The sequence below is a fragment of the Jaculus jaculus genome, unplaced genomic scaffold (genome assembly GCF_020740685.1).
Source record: "Jaculus jaculus isolate mJacJac1 unplaced genomic scaffold, mJacJac1.mat.Y.cur mat_scaffold_103_1_207660_arrow_ctg1, whole genome shotgun sequence".
Taxonomy (NCBI): domain Eukaryota; kingdom Metazoa; phylum Chordata; class Mammalia; order Rodentia; family Dipodidae; genus Jaculus; species Jaculus jaculus.
In genome coordinates, this window is record NW_025423391.1 from 179,892 (window position 1) to 200,016 (window position 20,125).

Here is a 20,125-nt window from a genome sequence, read left to right on the forward strand (position 1 = left end):
ACACACTCTGTAATCTCAGGGTAGCCTCGGACTCATGGTGATCCTACCTCTGCCTCCTGAGTGCTGGGATTAAAGGTGTGTGCCACCACGCCCGGCATGTTTCACATTTTTACATTTTTATTTATTTACTTATTTATTTGAGAGAGCCGGGGCAGACCAGGGCCTACAGACACTGCAAAAGAATTCTAGACACATGCACCACCTTGTGCATCTGGCTTAAATGGGTACTCGGGCAATAAAATGTGGGTCCTTAGGCTTGCCAGGCAAATGCCTTAACTGCCAACCTATCTCTTCAGCCCCAAGTTTCACACTTTTTGATTAGCTAGAATCAACATCTTTTTTTGTTTTGTTTGACTTGTTGAGACAGAGTCTCTTGTTCTCATGTAGCCAGTGTTGGTCTCCTATTACACGTTTGCTGCCACCATAGCTGCATTTCTGTGTTGCTGAGGATTGAACCCAGACCTCTGTGCAGCCAGGCAAACTGTCTACCAATTGAGCTAGGTCCCCAGGAAATCAATATGTACATGTACTATGTACATGTTTTCCAAAATAATTTCCAAATCTACCAAAATTGGATCTAACTGGATCCTATGTGTCTCCTCATCAGGAAACCTCTAAAGACCTAAAACAAATGAAACAAGATTTGGTTGATACAGAAGCTGTAGTCCTTTATGCCAAGAGAAAACCAACCTTCCTTACAAGTGAAAATTTGGAGCTGAAAGAGAAAATAGTGAGTAATTATCCAAAAGTTTCCATGGCTGGGGAGATGGCTCAAGGGATAAAGTACTTGTCATGCAAGTGTGAGGATCTGACCTCAGAACTCACAAAAAGTTGGAATAGTAGTAGTACTAGTGTCTGTAACCCCAGAGCTCCTACAGTGGGTGGAGGCAGAGTCAGGAGAATCCCCAGAAGCTTGGGAGCTAGCTAGCCTAGTGAGCACAGTAGTGAACAGCAAGAGACTCTGCCTCAGAATGGAAGGCAAGGATTGTCACCAGGGACTGCCCTTGGACCTGCACACATGCATCATGGTGCACACATACACATTTATAATAAGGCAGTTATCACAGTCACTCCATTTTTTGTGAATTTTCAATCTTTCTGAAATAGAAAAAACTTCTAAACTCCTGCAAGCAAATGGAAAATGATATTCAACTATATCAACGCCAATTGGAGACAGAAAAGAAAAAGCAAGCTGATCTGGATAAAGAATTGCAATCTTCTTTTAATGAAATAAGAAAACTCAATTCCCTCCTAGATGGCAAAGTTCCAAACGGTATTTACAATATCAGACATCTTTTTGCAAATTGACTTTCTATAGAAATGTACCTAAATAATTTGACTACATCCCCATAATTGAAATGTTCTGATTTTTAATAACAATGTGTGCTTGCAATATCATTCCGTTGTTGGTGTTTATTTTAAAGTTTCCACAGGCTGAGGGGTTTAACAAATTATTTTTCAAAAAAAGGGACCATATTTTGAGAAAAGTGGTTCAGAATCTATTAAGAATTAAATTAAGATTTTTCAACATTGGCTAATTTATAAAAAACTTCCTAGACTTGCTCTGTAATTTGGAATTGGAAAGAAAGATTGATGACCTCCAAAGTGAACTTAATAAAGAAACTAATGAAAATGAAACTTTGCGAAAAGAAGTTAAATTGCTCTCAGAATTAAAACCTTTACCTTCAGAAGTGCAAATGCTAAGGACAGAGGTAAGCAGATTTAGAAAAAAGACACTAAACATTTGACTAAACCTGAAATGAAAATAAATGCATCTTCTAGTCTGTTTATGCTACTGAGTAGAAACGCTTGTATAAGATATATTTACCAATACACTTAATAGCATAATTCATGTTCCAGCCATTTCAGTAGTCATGTATGGTATTTATCTTTTTGTCATCATCGTTATTGGGTGTGGGGAGAGGGGTGTTACTAATCATATAACTATATTGAAGAAGAAAAAAGTCAAAAAGTAGCTAAGCATGATAGTTCATGCCTGATGTCCCAGCATTTGGGAGGCTGAAGCAACCAGTTTGCTGGAAGTTGTCCAGGCCAGCTTGTGCTACCATCCAAAAGAAAAGAAGGAGAAAGTTAGCACCAGTAGTTTTTAGAGTCACTATTGAAACTCCAGGCTAATAAATGAGCCTGTAAAAGCCGGGCGTGGTGGCGCACGCTTTTAATCCCAGCACTTGGGGGGCAGAGGTAGGAGGATTGCCGTGAGTTCAAGGCCACCCTGAGACTACATAGTGAATTCCAGGAGAGCCTGAGCTAGAGTGAAACCCTACCTTGAAAAACCAAAAAAAAAAAAAAAAAAAAGAAAGAAAGAAAAAGAAATGAGCCTGTAAATCCCTGGTTTGTCAGTGTCTCCTTTCTATGTACCTTTCCCTCTACAAAAATGAAAAGAGAATGGGAGTGCCTACTCTGGCAGAGATCTTACTAGTCTCAGGAACATTTCATTCAGCTGTCCTATAAACATAAAACTAAGTTCTTGGGCTGGGGAGGTGGCTCAGTGGTTAAAGCACTTGCTTGTGAAGCCTGCTGGCCTGGGTTTGATTCCCTGGCACCTATGTTAAACTGGATGCACAAAGTGGAACATGTATCGAGAGTTCATTTGCAGTAGCAGTAGCCTTTGGTATGCCTGTACACATGCACTTCCCCCCTCTCTCTCAACAATAACAACAACAACAAAAATTTTAATCTAAGTTTTTTACTTCTCAACACTTGAGATGTACAAAAGTGGGTACTGATTTTAGTCTTCCCTCCAAAGGAAAAATACATGTAATAGTTGATTCACAGTGATGTGCCTGTGAAGCTGGTAACTATACCTTCTTCTGTAATGTACCTTTTCTTTGTCTCTTCTTTGCTGTCTTTTAAATATTTTATTTATTTGAGAGAGAAAGGAGGCAGAGAGAGAATGGGTGTACCAGAGCCTCTAGCAACTGCAAATGAACTGATTAATGTGCCCCCTTGTGTATCTGCCTTTACATGGCTACTGGGGAATTGAACCTGAGTCTTTGGGCATTGAAGGCAAGTGCCTTAACCACTGGGCCATCTTTTCAGTCCTGCTTTCTTTTTTGCTCATTTTCCTCCATGTTAATCTTTCACAGTGATGAACTATTTATCAACTCAATATGGATTATTTGATTTTTTTACATAATAATTTTAAATATTTTATTTATTTATTTGACAGAGAAAGAGAGAATGGCATGCCAGGGCTTCCATCCACTGCAAATGAAACCCAGACGCGTGTCCCTCCTTGTACATCTGGCTAAAGTGGGTCCTGGGGAATAAAACCTGGGTCCTTTGGTTTTGCAGGCAAACACCTTAAGTACTAAGCCATACATAATTTTTTAAAATTTGTTTGTTTATTTTTATTTATTTATTTGAAAGTGACAGACAGAAAGAGAAAGAGGCGCAGAGGGAGAGAGAGTAGGTGCGCCAGGACCTCCAGCCACTGAAAGTGAACTCCAGACACATGCGCCCCCTTGTGCATCTGGCAAATGTAGGTCCTAGGGAATTGAGCCTCGAACTGGGGTCCTTAGGCTTCACAAGCAAGTGCTTAACTGCTAAGCCATCTCTCCAGCCCCATAATATTTCTTAAAGAACAATTTTATACGAACATTTATCCGTAAGGTTTTTTTTTTTGTTTTTTTTTTTTTTGTAGTCTATGGTCATACCATCCTAAACATGCCCAGTCTCCTCTGATCTTAGAAGCTAAGCAGGGTCAGTCCTGATTAGTACTTGGGAGATTAATTTTTTTTTTAACTCTTGAGCAGCTGCATTCAGTAGTTTTAATTTAAAGGAAAAAGAAAGAGAGAGAGAGAGAGAGAGAGAGAGAGAGATTAATTTTGAGGGAAACCATAAAATTCCTGCCATGTGATAGTATTGGAAATCCAAAATGATTGCTAAGGAAACAAAGACAGAACTCACTTAAGTGTTTCCACTGGCTCTTTTTTCTCTGTACTCCTTATTAGAGCCCAAAGAGAATAGAAAGACAGCATTGAAGATGAAGTTAAATAGCCCCAGGTAGAGGAGTAGTGGCAAGAATGTGGCCTGAGCTGAGAATGAATCTGAGTAGGAGAGATAGCCTACTACGCCCAGTGTGCTCGGCTCCAGCAGCGCAAAAATAGTAATAATTGCCTTTCCTTAATTTAAACAGCTATTTTTCCTTGAAACTTGTTTCAGGATAGCTGTCATATATTGCAAACATTTTTAAATCTTACATCTTTTCCACAGATACATAAGAAGTCTAAAGAGCTCACTATAATAACTTCAGAAAAAGAAAAATTACTTTCTGAAGTAGTTTATAAAGACAATAAAATACAAAGTTTACTTGAAGAAATGGGGAAAACTAAAGGTGACCTTGCAGCTTCCCAGCTGGATTGCAAGAACATTGATGAAGAATTTCAAAATTTCAAAACTCTTCATATGGAATTTGAGCAAAAATACAAAAATATCCTGGAAGAGAATGAGAAAATGAAACAAGAGGTAGGAAATCTCTCTAAAGATGCAGAATGTCTTGGTGTAAAGTTTGACAACTGAAGTTGGTACAAAATGTTTTCTAGAAAAATATTGACCTATTGTTTTCTTGATTTGTGTGTGTGTGTGTGTGTGTGTGTGTGTGTGTGTGTGTGTGTGTGTGTGTGTTTACTGTATCCCATTACTTTTTCTTACTTTAAAGCTTTCTGGAAAGACTCAGGAGCTCCAGCAGGAAACAGCCAAGAGTTGCGACAGATTAGATGAGGTGGAACAACTGAAGGAAGAGCTAGAAAACAAGGATTCTGCACTGCGATCTGTAGAAAAGGAGAACAGCCTGCTAACTGAGACACTACAGGAAACATTAGAAGAAGTAAAAACTTTGACTCAAGAAAAAGATGACCTGCAGCAGCTCCAAAAGAGCCTGCAAATTGAGAGAGACCAACTCAGAAATGACATTCCGGACACAATAAATACGGTAAGGTTTGGGCTGATTAAGCATTGAAAAGTCAGAGCCTCTCTAACGCTTTTTTTTTTTTTTTTCTAAACACTTTGTTGTTGTTGTTGTTTGTTTGTTTTTTCGAGGTATGGTCTCACTCTAGCCCAGGCTGACCTGAAATTCACTATGTAGTATCAGGGTAGTCTCGAACTTACAGTGATCCTCCTACCTCTGCCTCCCGAGTGCTGGGATAAAAAGCATGCACCACTACACCTGGCCCTAAACACTCTTAATTAAAAAAAAATTAGTACTATTATTGGCAAGCAAAATGAAAGAGAGAATGGTTGCACCAGGGCCTCTAGCCACTGCAGACAAACTCCAGATACATGTACACTTTGTGCATCTGCCTTTATGTGGGTGCTAGGGGAATCGAACCCAGGTCATTAGGCTCTGCAGGCAAGTGCTTTAACTGCTGAGCCATCTCACCAGCCCTTCTGAACACTTTTTATAGGCATCATTTTTCTGATTAAATAAAAGCTATAAAATCATTGTGCATCATATTCTAATGGGAATTGTTTTATGTTCTCTGACAAAGAACATAGACACTCAAGAACAATTGCACACTGCACTTGAGTCTTTGAAGCACCACAAAGAAGCAATTAACACACAGAAAAGGAACATTTCTGAGGACTCTTCTGAGACACTGCATTCAGTGGATGCTGAGGGTAAACTTCAGCAAGAGGAAAAGGATGAGTTTCACTCTTCCATGTTCTCTTACAGAAGCTTTCTCTGCAGCAGCACATGCTTCATATGTAGTGGTGGTCACACTTTTATCTGTTATTTAAAGTGGGAATAGCTCACAATTTTATGAGCCCAACTTGAATATCTTTGAAGTAACGTGGAGCAAAACTGCTAGCAGGCAGCATAAAAGGAAAGAGAAAAAATGTATTAAACATCGAAGATCAGATGTTTTCTGATACTTGATGATGTTTAGAATCTTTAAAAAGCCATCAAACAGAAACTTCCTTCTCAGACCTGACGGGCACTCAAGTGTGCTGTCTTTGTAACTTAACTACTCTGGGGTCTTTGGAAAAATGGAATAATGCACTGTTTATCTTATTTGGTGGTTTTTCTCCAGTTACCATAATGTCCTCAAATCCTCAATATGTTTTTCCTTCCTTTACATGGCATAATAACATTTGTGTGTGTGTGTTTGTGTATACACTACACTTATGCCTTCATCTTTTCAGGACATATAGGGTGCTTGTACCTTTTGCCTGCTGTGAGTAGTCAAAGTTAACACTGCTGTGAATCTGTGTGTGCAGATATCAAGACTCTGCTTGCAGTTCGTTGGTGTGCATATCTTGCTGGGTCATATGGCAATTCTTTTTCTAAGCTTTTGAAGAAATATGGCAATATTGTTCATGGTGGCTGTCCCCTTTTGTGTAATCACCAGCTGCGGTGCGGACATAGTTCCAGCTTCTGTGTCAGGTGTGTTCCTCCATGTGAACATGTGCCTGGCATGAAGAGAGCCCTGGGTTTGATGTTAGAACCACTCAAAGAAGAACAGTTTCCTTCTCTAGATCTTTGCTATTTGATATCTTATTTGCAGGATGCCTGAGTGTTTCTATTCTTTGTTGAGTTGTAATTTTTTAATGAGTTCTTAATTATTAATTTTTTATATTATTAACAAGATGTTTCGTATGGATACATCATGTGCTGGTACCCTCTTTTCCCTTGTCCCTGCCCCATTCCATTGGGGATGCTCCTCAGTGGGGTTGCAGATACTCCCCATGGGGTTGTAGTTTATGCATTGAGAGAGTAGCAGTCAGTTATCTTTTGGGGGAGGAAATGTCTCTGGGCATGATGTCTAAACCTGTGGCTCTTAAAGTCATTCCACCCCCTCTTCTGCAAAATTCCCTGAGCTGTGGTGAGTGAGTTTTAAGTCTCCTTCAGTGATGAGCTCCTAGGAGCTTCTGGTTCTCTGTTTTGGTAGGTGTTGAGCATCCTCCACATCTGTCTCCTGCACCCTGCTGCTGGTTATCGGGACCAGCATGGAAGCAGCACCTTCACTCATCTCCATTCAGCTGTCATTTGGCTCAAGTCCACAGGGTAGTTTATCTCCTCCAGTCTTGCTGCCTTTCTGTGCCCACTGCACGCACCCTCCAGTGCAGGGCCAGTTGTGAATTTTTTTATGTGGTATTCATTATATAATTCACAAGTACTTTTCTCATTCCATAGGGGTTACTTTTATAGTTTGATGATGCTGTTTTGTCATGTTCTACTGAACATCAGACCGAGACCTTCTACATATTAGACAAGTGCTCTACCAGTGACCTCCATCCCTCACTTATTAATGTCTTTTAAAATACAGAAGTTCGTTTTCTGTTTTCTCTCATCTCTCAGTACATAGTATATTTCACTTTTGCTGTACAATGTGTAATGATCTGATCAGGGAGTTGGCCTGTCTGTGCCTTCAGTGTAGTCCCTACTCCTAGTCTGTAGAATCTTAGGTTTGGTGTTTGGATTATATAAGAAAGTTCTTGGGCTGGAGAGACGGCTTAGCGGTTAAGGCACTTGCCCACAAAGCCAAAGGTTTGATTCTCCAGGACCCACATAAAATACACAAAGTGGCACATGTGTCTGGACTTCGCCTATAGCAACTGGAAGCCCTGATATGCCTGTTTCTTTCTCTCTCCCTCCCTCCCTCTCTCTCTATCTCTCTCTCTCTCTCTCTCTCTCTCTCTCTCACACACACACACACACAAACACACACACACATCTGGTTCTTTGAAAAAGAAAGCAGTTCTTGGATGCTGCTGTTAAGCTCATTGATATACATACATTTAAATTGAAGGATGCCTCCCAAGTGTGTTGAGAGTCTGGGGGTACCCACAGCACTGAAAAGAGTTTAGAACCTGTGTTCATACTTATGCACTTATGCAGCCTCCTAAATATTAATTGGCCTGCTGGAGGAATTCTGCTATAATTATGATGTACACCTCAGGACTTCAAAATATTCAGACTCTACCACAGTGAACAACAGTGTTGCTTCCAGAATCTGTTTCACCCTCTGACCTCAAGCTCAGTTATTAAATTCTAGGGTAAATCTCAATTGATAAGCTCTGCTCTCCCCAACACACACACACATACTTTGCTTCCATTCTTTATTGTCTGAGCCACACTGCTCCTGACATCTAAACATGGCCATACCCTGTCCAGCCCTCTTATTCTCCACAAATGCCTGTCTGGACTCTCCCTCACCCCATAACTGTAGCAGGCCAAACTGAAACCCCCAACCTGTAGATGTTCTTTGGACTTAGACTGCTAGTGTAGTTCAGTTTTGTTTTGTCTTGTTTTGTTTTAATATGTTATTTATTTGAGAGAAAGAGGTGGGCATGGGGGCATGCCAGAGCCTCTAGCCACTGCAGAGGAACTCCAGCTGTGTGTACGACCCTGTAGTCCAGTTTTTATTAATAGATCCTTCTCAAGATACCACTGCCCTTTATGTCTGGAACAAGGTGGGATTTTTCTCTGCCACTGCCCACTCAAGGTAGTACTAAAGTGAGTTGGTCTGTCTTTCCCTAAAAGATGATTTTATACTTACAGTCATCCTGTGGCACTCATCTTTTAAGTATAAAATCAGCTCCCGAGTCTAGTTGTGGCTAGTTGTACTACACCCATTGCATGATTATGCACATATATTTGTAGAAGCATGTTCACATGATAAAATGAATAGGAGTCAGTTCAGCAAGTATGTTCAGATCATGGAGTGCTGCACCTTGGATAACAAATGAAGTAGAACCATAATACGGCATTCTTAAGTGTTCTGTTAGGGAAAATGTTAAGTGGGTAGCAGTATATTTAGAACACATGTTCACATGCAAAAGTAACTTGGAGGGTAAGGACTAGAAGACCTCAGGGAGGATAAGGAGACCACATGCATTCCTGTGCTATTGGAATAGTATTCCTCTCAGTGTAGTCTTTCTTTCTCTAATGTAAAGGACCTGGAAAAAGAAGATGAACTAAGAATTGCTCATGTGCACCTGAAAGAGCAGCAAGACACTATCGAAAAGCTCAGGAGGGCTGTTATGGACAAGACAGATGAACTAGCAGCTGTGCAGAGGGACTTAGGACATGCAAATGCTGCTGCAAAAGCGCAGGTATGCATTTTAAACTTATCTAAGTAACCAGGAGACTGAACCAGCTAGCTCTTCTGTGTAGTGAAAGAATGTGAATTAACCTAAAACTGAAGGCACGTGAAAATTTCCATAGTTAACCTATTTGGCTTTTTGTATTTGTGCCCGAAATTATTGTATGATTATCTTTAGATCCAGGAACTTAAAGAAAACGAAGATCAACTTAGAAAAGCCAATGATGATCTTGTGGGATTCATGTATCAAATGTATCAAATGGAAGAATTGAAGAAGCGACTCGAAACCCAGAATTCAGTTGTGGAATGTGCAGAAACAGAGAAGTTGAGGCTGACTAAGCAACTTCATAGAAACCTTGAAGAAATAAGATTCCTTACTTACAAAAATGATAGTCTAAAAATTGAGAATGAAACCCTCAGAGCAGAACGAGACCAACTGAGGGAAAGCCTTACAAAAGCAGAAGCCAATGTAAGTTATGCACAACCAGGGAAATGTTGTTTGCTGGCAATAATGTATCCTTCTTTGCAACACGTGATATTGTTGGCAAGTAGGAAATAATATAGTCTGTCAGTATCCTTGAACTTTTTGAGTTCTGTAACCAGTGTTTCTTATGAAATTTATCCTACACATATGTATTGTCTCAGATGTCAAAACACAAGCAATCAAATAAAGATGTCAAATATTCATTAATGCTGTGTAGAAACTGACAGATTCTAATAAGACTTCTGTGTGCTAAGCATTGAAACTATGCTATAAAGAAAAGTGTCCTTTCCCCCAGTACACACATACTTTTTGAATCCCTCAATTCCTATGCAGAAATATGGTATGCAAAATGGCATGGTCCCACTAAGATCAGGAGAAAAGGGGATTCAGTTTGCCCCAATAAAAAATGGGAAGTAGGGCTGGGGAGATGGCTTAGCAGTTCGAGGCTGGATTCTCCAGGACCCACGTTAGCCAGATGCACAAGGGGTGCATGTGTCTGGAATTTGTTTGCAGTGGCTGGAAGCCCTGGTGCACTCATTCTCCCTCTCCTTATCTGCCTCTTTCTCTGTCACTCTCAAATAAATAAACATGAACAAAAAAAATTTTTTTCAAAGGGGAGTAGTTTGGGAACTAGTCTCAAACACTAACAGAGTTAAGACTTTGATGATAGAATATAAGGGTTGCTTTTCTTTGTATCTAAGCGGGAGTGAAGTAAGTTATAGCAGAAAGCCACTCAAGAGTCATGAATAGCATCAGTGGGAATTAAAGAAAATTAGTAAACAAAGGTTGATGATCTAAGTTAGACCCTGAAGGTCACTTTACTGCTGTTAAATGCCCTGATATTTTCTTTTTAAAAAATGATAATAATCTACATAGTAGCCTGGGTACTTCATTAATATCAGAAGATTATAGTGCCTAGATAGTAACCTTTATACTTTTAATATTACAAGATCCTAGTGCCAAGATAGTAACCATTGTACTTTATTAATATTACAAGATCGCAGTGCTTCATAAAGAACAAGTGCAACTTCCTAATGTGAAAGAAGTCAGTGAATGTCCAGAAACAGTGAATACATTAGAACCACTAGAAGAGCAATCCAAACCCACAGATTCAACATCAGTAGAAAACTTAGCTATGGAAAAGCTCAGGCTAACGGAGAAACTTCAAGGAGGAAAGAAAGAGATAAAATATCTAACTAAACAAAGCGATGACTGGAAAATCTTAGAGGCATTTCAACTTGAACATTCCCAGCTCAAACAAGACCATAAAGAAATTCTTGCTAAAGTGAGGGCTTGGGATTTTTGTTTTATTTTTGGTTGGTTGGTTGGTCAATGGGTCTGTTGGTTGGCTAGTTGGTTTTTGTTTGATGTGGGTTTTTTTTTTTTTTTTTTTTTTTTTTTTAAGACATGGTTTCATGTATCCAAGGCTGGTCTTAGCTCCACCTCCCTAGTGCTGAGATTTCAGACATGCACATCATTCTTAGCTGAAGTGAGCTCCTTTTTCTTCCATTTAATTAGCAGTTCATCAGAATTAAGTCTTTACAAAAAGCCTGTTCTGTTTTCGTAAAAATCATACTGCCAGCCAATATTTTTCAAATGTTTCCTAATCATTAAGTGACTGAAACTGGAAAATTATTACAAATTGCTCATGAGTGTTAAACTCTTGAACCTGAAAAAAAATTGGTTCAAGGAAGCAACTGTTTCTTAAATACTCAAAACTGATTTAGAAGAAGCAGTGGTGAGCTAAAGTACAGGATAAAGCCAGCAATAAATTATTTGCTCCGTTATCTTACCACAGAACTATACTCCTAGCTCCTGGAAGGCTGACAGGGGATTGCAAGTTCCAGGCCATCCTGAGACATATAAGTGACATTTTTCATTCTGATCCTAAGCACACTTTCACTGATTGGTTGCTATCTTACTGTCACTCTTGAAATCAAGATCAGAATCTTACTTGTAGCCTAGGAACTCTGCTGCTATTCGGCCTCACTACAGCCCTACAGTGCTCTCCTGCAAACCTTCTTGGGATTTTGGGGTGCTCTGGTATCATCTCACTGCCCACACTATTCACACACACTCTCTCATTTGTGGAACTTGTGCTTCCTTCCTACAGCTTTCAGCTTTTAGTTTTCTATGACCCAGGGAACGTCCCCTTAGGCCCCCCCCCCCCCCCAGCCACCACCAGGAAACCCTTTCTATTCACCTATAAGTAGGTTTGATATTAATGCTCTGCTGTAGGAGCCCAGCACCTCTGTGTGCTGAGGTTTAGGGTAGTATCTGTCTTTTTCCTTAATGTTCATGATAGAAATAATATGAGATCTTATATCTTTTAATCTCCAGGCTCTTAATAAGATACCCGACAATACAGTTAGTCCTTTTAAAAAGACATTGACTACTTGAATAATGGAAGAATAGGGGAATAGAAAGATCATTCTGGCTGGGCATGGTGGTACACGCCTTTAATCCCAGCACTTGGGAGGCAGAGGTAGGAATATTCCTGAATTCAAGGCTACCCCGAGACTACATAGTGAACTCCAGGTCAGCCTGGACTAGAGCTAGATCCTACCTTGAAAAGCCAAATAAAGAAGAAAGAAAGATTGTATAATGAGCCACTGAATACTGTCTCAGTGTTCTTCTTTCTCCCTAATTTAAAATATTTCTGAGTAACAACTGTATTCTATGATTCTCTTAAGATCCAAGAAGCCCAAGACGGAGAATGTCCCTTGACTATGGGGGAAAAGGATGGTGATACTACAAAAATAAGTAAGAAAGGACCAATGAAGAGGCGGTTCAAAGCCAGATATTCAGCACCACCAAGAATAGATATAGAAAAGTTGCCTGAGAGCCTTGAAGGCCATGGGAAAGTGGGTGCCCTACACCAACTACAGCGGAATCTTCCCTCACAGCAGGACCGCTTCACAGGCCACATAAGAGAAGTCACAGCCAAAGTAGGTTTCATCTTTGCATGGATAATTTCCTAAAATATTTTGTAAGCAAATGTTGTAAAACTGCTTGGCAAAAGAAGTTGGTTATATTGTAATGGTTATGTTTCTATAAATTTCTTGGAATTGTCTCTAATACTACAGCTTCTGGAAACCGAGGAAGAACTTAAAATTGCTCGTTGTTGTCTGAAAGAGCAACACGAAAAGATTAATAGATTGACAGTGAACCTATCAGAGAAGGAATATGAAATATCCACCTTTCAGATGCAGCTGGAATCAGCCAATAATGAATTACAGAGAAAGGTAAATTGAGGATGAGGAACAGTGGGAGGAGCCTTGAGAAGGAGACAGCTGTCTGTAATACTACTGTTTACAAACAAAGTATTTTGGAACTTATCTTTCATTTATCCTTAAAATAAACGTATATGTGCACATGCATGAATATTTTGGGGCAGTAACTTCTTTTATTGTTATTTTGAAGATCCAGGAGCTTTATGAGAAACAGGAAAAACTTAATAGAATGGAAGCTCAGAAATCTCATGAATATATGTATGAAGTTAAACAAGTTAAGGAGCTACTTGTAATAAGAGATCTTAATGATTACACAGAAATCATAGTGCAAGGAGTATTTTAAGAAATAGTAATAATAATAGTAGCAAATATTCTAAGGAATTTGGGAAACTCAAATGTAGAGTTACAGGAAAACACGGGTCTTCTTTTGTTTTATTAAGTTAGAAAATGACATTTCCACTTGGGAGGCAGAGGTAGGAGGATCACGGTGAGTTCAAGGCTACCCTGAGACTATATAGTGAATTCCAGATCAGCCTGAGCAACAGTGAGACTCTACCTCTCGAAAAACAAACAAAAAAAAAAAAAAAAAAAAAAAAGGAAAGAAAATGACATCTCATTGTCTTCATGCCCTTTATCAATGAAAGCTTCATACATTAGACTAAAATGTAAGGGTTTTTTTTTGCCTTAATTTAAAATGCATCATCCTTTTTCTTAAAAACAACATGTTCTGCCTGTGTCCCCCTCTTGCTGTCTCAGCAGCAAGAGCTTGTGGAGAAAGAGAAAAACTTTCTTAAGACAGATTCTATTGATGGCACCACAGAAAATACATGTCTAACAGAACACTTGAAAGAGCAACTTGAGGCCAAGAGGTCAGCTCTGGAAAATGTGGAAAATGCAGAATGTGAGGTTGACTCAAAGACTAAATGAGAACCTTGAAGCAATGAGATGTGTCATAACAGAAAGGGATGACCTGAAGAGTGTAGAGAAGACTCATAAAACTGAGAGAGACCACCTCAAGGGAAACCTTCAGCTAACTATCACTAAAATGAGTTGGTCTGTCTTTCCCTAAAAGATCAGTGTGACAGGATGACTGGAAGTATAAAATTAGCTCCCGAGTCTAGTTGTGGCTAGTTGTACTACACCCATTGCATGATTATGCACATATATTTGTAGAAGCATGTTCACATGATAACATGAATAGGAGTCAGTTCAGCAAGTATGTTCAGATCATGGAGTGCTGCACCTTGGATAACAAGTAGAACCATAATGCAGCATTCTTAAGTGTTCTGTTATGGAAAATGTTAAGTGGGTAGCAGTATATCTAGAATATATGTTCACATGCAAAAGTAACTTGGAGGGTAAGGACTTGAAGGCCTCAGGGAGGATAAGGAGACCACATGCATTCCTGTGCTATTGGAATAGTATTCCTCTCAGTGTAGTCTGTCTTTCTCTAATATAAAGGACCTGGAAAAAGAAGAAGAACTAAGAATTGCTCACGTGCACCTGAAAGAGCAGCAAGACACTATCGACAAGCTCAGGAGGGATGTTACCAACAAGACAGATGAACTAGCAGCTGTGCAGAGGGACTTAGGACATGCAAATGCTGCTGCAAAAGCACAGGTATGCATTTTAAATTTATCTAAGTAACTAGGAGCCTGAACCAGCTAGCTCTTCTGTGTAGTGAAACAGAATGTGAATTAACCTAAAACCAAAGGCAGGTAAAAATTTCCATAGTAAACTGATTTGGCTTTTTCTGTATGTGCCCGAAATTATTATATGATTATCTTAAGATCCAGGAACTTAAAGAAAAAGAAGATCAACTTATTAAAGCAAAAGATGATCTGGTGGAATTCATGTATCAAATGGAGCAATTGAAGAAGCAACTCGAAACCCAGAATTCAGTTCTGGAATGTGCAGAAACAGAGAAGTTAAGGCTGACTAAGAAACTTCATGAAAACCTTGAAGAAATAGGATTCATTACTGAGGAAAACGCTAACCTAAAATGTGAGGAGAAAACCCTCAGAGCAGAGCGAGACCAACTGAAGGCAAGCCTTACAAAAGCAGAAGCCAATGTAAGTTATGCACATCCCTTTTGCAACAAGGGAAATTTTTCTGGCAATTAATGCATCCTTCTTTGCAACAAGTGATATTGTTGGCAAATGAGAAATAATACAATATGTCAGTATCCTTGCACTTTTTAAATTCTATAAGCAGTATTTGTTTATGAAATTTATCCTACACCTATATATTGACTCAGTTGTCAAAATAAAGAAATGTGTATTTATGTGCATATATATGTATGTGTGTGTGTGTGTATAAACATGCACCCAAATATATATATATCATAAAGTTGTTTATTGGAGTGGCTTGTAATAAAAATGGGAAACAATCATAGTGTACCTTAGAAAGAAACTTAGTAATGTGTCAAAATCCTATATAAGCCTGAAAAAAGGAAACCCAACTTGAAAGTCTTATTGGAAGCTGAAAAACTAAACCACTAACAGAGAAGCATGCTGTTAAATTTTATGTATATGTGTGTGTGTGTTTAGGTCTTTGTTCCCTTTTAATGTTTTTGTTATCCTGTAATAATTATGTATAATAATGAGTTTCACCATGACATGTTCTTTATTTTTTGCCTGTATGCATGTTTGCATAGTGTGGTATGTGTGTATGTGGTTTGTGTGCTGTAGGGATGATTATGTGCCCTTGCAGCACCCCATTTGCTCACCTGGTTGTGATGGCCACAGTGGAACATTGGATGTCCTGCTCCATCAGTTTTCCCCCTGGTCTTCTTTGGGTGGGAGTATTTACTGATTCCGGAGCTTGCCAGGCTCTGAAGATTCTCAAGTCTCTGCTCCCCTGTAAGACTGAGGAGACAGTGGCCACGCCCAGCTGTTTTTCATGCAATCTGGAGATTTGAAGTCTTAACAGTCTCAGGCTCTCATACTGGCACAGGAAGCATACTTTACTCCTGAGCCTTCTCTCCAGCCCTTGTGATGTTTTCAAACATGCATTTTAATTCACCCCTATTTTTTTCCTTTTGTCCACCTACTCCTTTCCTCTTCCCACCTTTTTCTCCCCTTTTCTACTTTTTTTTTTTTTTTTCTTTTGGAAAGGTTGTTTCCAGACGCAGATGTGAGAGTTTGTGTACAAGACCATCGTGTACCTTACCAGTGGCTACATCACTGAAAATGCCTCCCTCTCTCCCATTAACCATTAACTATGTATAAATCCTCAGGGAGGGATGGGGCGTGCCATCCTACAAAGGATGTTCAGAACCCCAGTTTGAGAAGGTAACCACAGCTGTTGTGAAGTAAGAGAGTAGTACTACAAGATGCCTGGAAGTCAGCATTCCACACATTTTCTCCCATTTCTTCCAGCTCATAAATTCTTTTGTTCCCTCTTCTGAAATATTCCCTAAGCCTTGGGTAAGTAATACAGATAACCTGTTTATGGCTAGACATGTATCAATCACTTATTCTCAGCACTTTATTCAGCTGTGAGGCTCTACTGGTACAACTGACCACTGCAAAAAGCAGATTTTTGTGACCAAAGCTGTCAGCAGCACTGATCTATAGGCAGAAATGTGGTTATTTATAAGACACTTGATAAGCACATCATGTCCATTTAGCCAAAAAGCAGCAGAAGCTTCTACAAAAGGGCCTGTGACCCTCCCAGCCATGGACTAGGGACCAGGTTCACAGTTCCAGCTGTCTATTTCTTGAAGTAGAAAGAGCGTGGGGAGATAAGCACAGGAAGAGGGCTTCTTTGTTTTGTTTTGTTTTGGTTTGGTTTTTGGTTTTTTCTAGTTCAGGCTGACCTGGAATTCACTATGAAGTCTCAGGGTGGCCTCGAACTCTTGGCAGTCCTTCTACCTCTGCCTCCCAAGTGCTGGGATTAAAGGCCTGCGCCACCATGCCCAGCTCAGGGTAGAGTTTTCTAACAATAGAGAAATATAAGCAGGCTGGCAGTGTTGCACAGGAGTAGAGCTCTTGCCTAGTCTTCACTGGCTTCGGGTTCAAGCTCCAGTTTCACAGTAATGAGCAAGTTAAAACATAATTAATTTTATTGTTTAATAATCAGATGAGTCACTATTCTTTTTTTACTTAAATTTATTCTGTTTATTTTATGACCCAGCTATTTTAAATTATTTATTAGAGAGCAACAGACAGAAAGAGACAGACAGAGAGAGAGAGAGAGAGAATGGGCATGCTAACATGGGTCCTGGGGAATAGAGCCTTGAACCTGGGGTCCTTAGGCTTCATAGGCAAGTACTTAACCACTAAGCCATCTCTCCAGCCTGAGTCACTGTTCTCTTAAGGGTCTCTTAAAGCAAAGGAACTAAGAATTGCTTATGTGGCTCAGAAAGAGCACCAAGAAACTATCAACATGCTCAGGGTGACTGTTTCTAAGAATCCACATGAAAGTGGATTTAGAATATTCAGAGACTAACTTTCAAAAGAGAAAAAAAGTATTTTTGGAAAGGAAAGGGCACTCCCTTGATCTGGCATCTGGTTTGTTCATGTCTAAAACCTCTGGGGGATATAAAGAGTTCAGCCATGTTGAGAAACAAGTTGGCACTTTGCTGCTGGTGAATATACCCCTGCAGTAAGGCCTAGCATTTCCACTCATTGGGTATGTACCTAAAAAACCTGCAAGAATGTTCATAGCAACTTCACTCAAAATAATGGGAAAATGAAACCAATCTAAGTATTTATCAATGAGAAAATAGATAATAGTATTATCATCCATACATTCAAAAGTAAAAAAAAAAAAAAACTGATCCAAGTTGATAAAAATGAGAATAGGGTTACTTCTAGGAAGGGGAACATAGATACTTTGTGAAGTGCTAGAGATGTCCTTTAGTTTGATCTGGGTTATACTGTTATACATGCATGCATACATCAAGGGCAATTTAGCTGCACACTGCAGATTAGTAGACTTTCTATTCTACCTCAAAAGAAAAGTATGTGAATTTATGTAGAATGGGAATAACATGGAAAAACTAACATCTTAAGATGTTTAGAAAGTATTCTTTAGCCTTTCTTTTAAACATCTGCGTCTTAACAGAGTTTCATGATATTTTCAGATTCAAGAACTGAAGGAAAATGAACTTCAACTTCTTAAATTAGAAGGAGAACTCAGTGAAGCACAGAAACAACTCAAGGAACAAGGCAGGACTCTGAGTAAGATAGAGATGGAGAATTTAACTTTGGCTCAGAAACATCATGAAGACTTTGAAGAAATAAAGACTCTTGTAACAGAAAGAGATAACCTAAGGAAAGCAGAGGAGATACTCAAACTGGAAAGAGACCAACATAAGGAGAACTTAGAGAAATCACAGCTAAAGTGAGTGGTGTGATTTCTTCCTACCCAGTGCACACTATTATTTTTGTGGGGGGGTGGGGGGGGGTTCGAGGTAGGGTCTCACTCCAGCCCAGGCTGACTGGAGTTCACTATGGAGTCTTAGGGTGGCCTCGAAGTCAAGGCAGTTCTCCTATCTCTGCCTCCCGAGTGCTTGGATAAAAGGTGTGCACCACCATGCCCGGCAGTACACATTATTCTTAGTGAAAAACTATTCTTCCTAGAAAAATACAATATATATTGGAGGTAGAAAGGTAAATGTTACAACCTTTTAAGAGGCAGCTCAGCAATGTCTTTTTTTTTTTTAATTATAAGTACATGTATTTGGTGGCATGGAAGTACCACTTATAGGAATTTATCCTACCAATATTTTCTTCACTCATTGGACAAAAATATAACATTCTATAGTAAATTGTGATTTGTGGTGATGAAAATCTAAAAGTAACCCATGTATCTACCCACAGGGGCACTAGGTCGGTGAAGTTTCTCCTATAAAGGAATTCTGAGCCTAGGAATAGGGTGCTTTTTTCAAAAATGGGTGTAGGAAAGGAAAAGTGCAGGTGGCAGAGTCCAGCAGGGAGCAGGGCTGGAAGGAAAGGCTCGGGGTGGGGAATGTGTACCTCATGTCCTGCAGTCCTGTTCCAATCTGTGACATGAGATAGGACTTGTTTATAGCTGAGCATACAGTTTTCTTAAATTATGCTGAAAGTCAGTAATCATTAAGAATAATAATGTTCCTTTATATTATCACATTTTTCTTCTAATAAAGGATCTAGACACACAACAAGAACTAACAATTGCTCACATGCATTTGAAAGAACAAGAAGAAAATATTGATAAACTGAGAAAGAAACTTGGAGAAAAGGCAACTCAAATTTCAGACCATCCAGGATTTAGATAAATCAAAAGATGAATTACCAAAAAAGGTATATATCTTGTTGTTCTTAAGATAGTAACCATGTCCATAATCATCTGTAGAATGAGAAAGAATATTGCTATGTTTAAGTAAAAACTAGTTGAGCACTCCTAATCTGATAACTGAAGTGGAAGGTTTCTGAGTACCTGTGAAACTCAAAACCTTGGTCTTGAGAGATTTGAGATCAAGGGTGTTGAAACAAGTGATGTTAGCACAGACTCTCTAAAATCTGAAGTACTTGTGCTACCAAGCATTTCAGATAAGGAAGCTCAACTTTATATATATGCCATAGATAAGAAAAAAAATACTATTTTCCTCCCATAAAGAAATTATATTTGCATTGTAATTTATTTTATAATTATCTCAAGATCCAAGAACTTCTGATGAAAGAGCTTCAGCTTTTTAAAGAAGATTTCAGTAAAACTTATACCAAAATGAATGAAATAGAACAATTGAAGAAAAAATATGAGGCCCAGCATACATCTGTGCAGAGTATGGCTACAAACAATTTTCACTTGATTAAAAACCGTGTATGAAAACCTTGAAGAAATAAAAAATGTAGCTAAGGAATGTAATGAGCTAAGGAAGATAAAAGAGTCTCTCAAAATGGAAAGAAACCAATTCAGAGAATCCATAAGAAAAACAAAAACTAGAGTGAGTTCAGAATCTTTCCCTATTTATAACTATAAGAATTTAGTTTGTTTTTAAAAAATGGGTTATTTAAATTTTGTTTTCTTTGCTTTTGATCTTATTTTTCTGGAAACTTCTGAGAACAGTAAGGGGTGGTAGGAAAACTTAACATAATTTTTAGATGAAAAGGAAGTATAAAAAGTATTTTATTTAAATGTTGGTATCTTTAATAATTTAACACATATAGATATAGATTTTGAGGTAGGTTCTCACTCTAGCTCAGGACTGACCTGGAATTCACCATGTACTCTCAGGGTGGCCTTGGACTTTTGGCAGTCTTCCAAATTCTGCCTCCCAAGTGTTGGGATTAAAGAAATGTGCCACCATGCCCAGCAAACCTGTGTATATTTTGATCATATTTACTCCCACA

The 20,125-nt window shown here is 39.0% G+C and overlaps 1 pseudogene; it reads left to right on the forward strand.

The window, feature by feature from the left end:
• The window catches only part of LOC123457237, a 45,488-nt pseudogene extending 25,769 nt beyond the window's left edge, over window positions 1-19,719 (forward strand).
• Window positions 19,720-20,125: the final 406 nt, after the last annotated feature.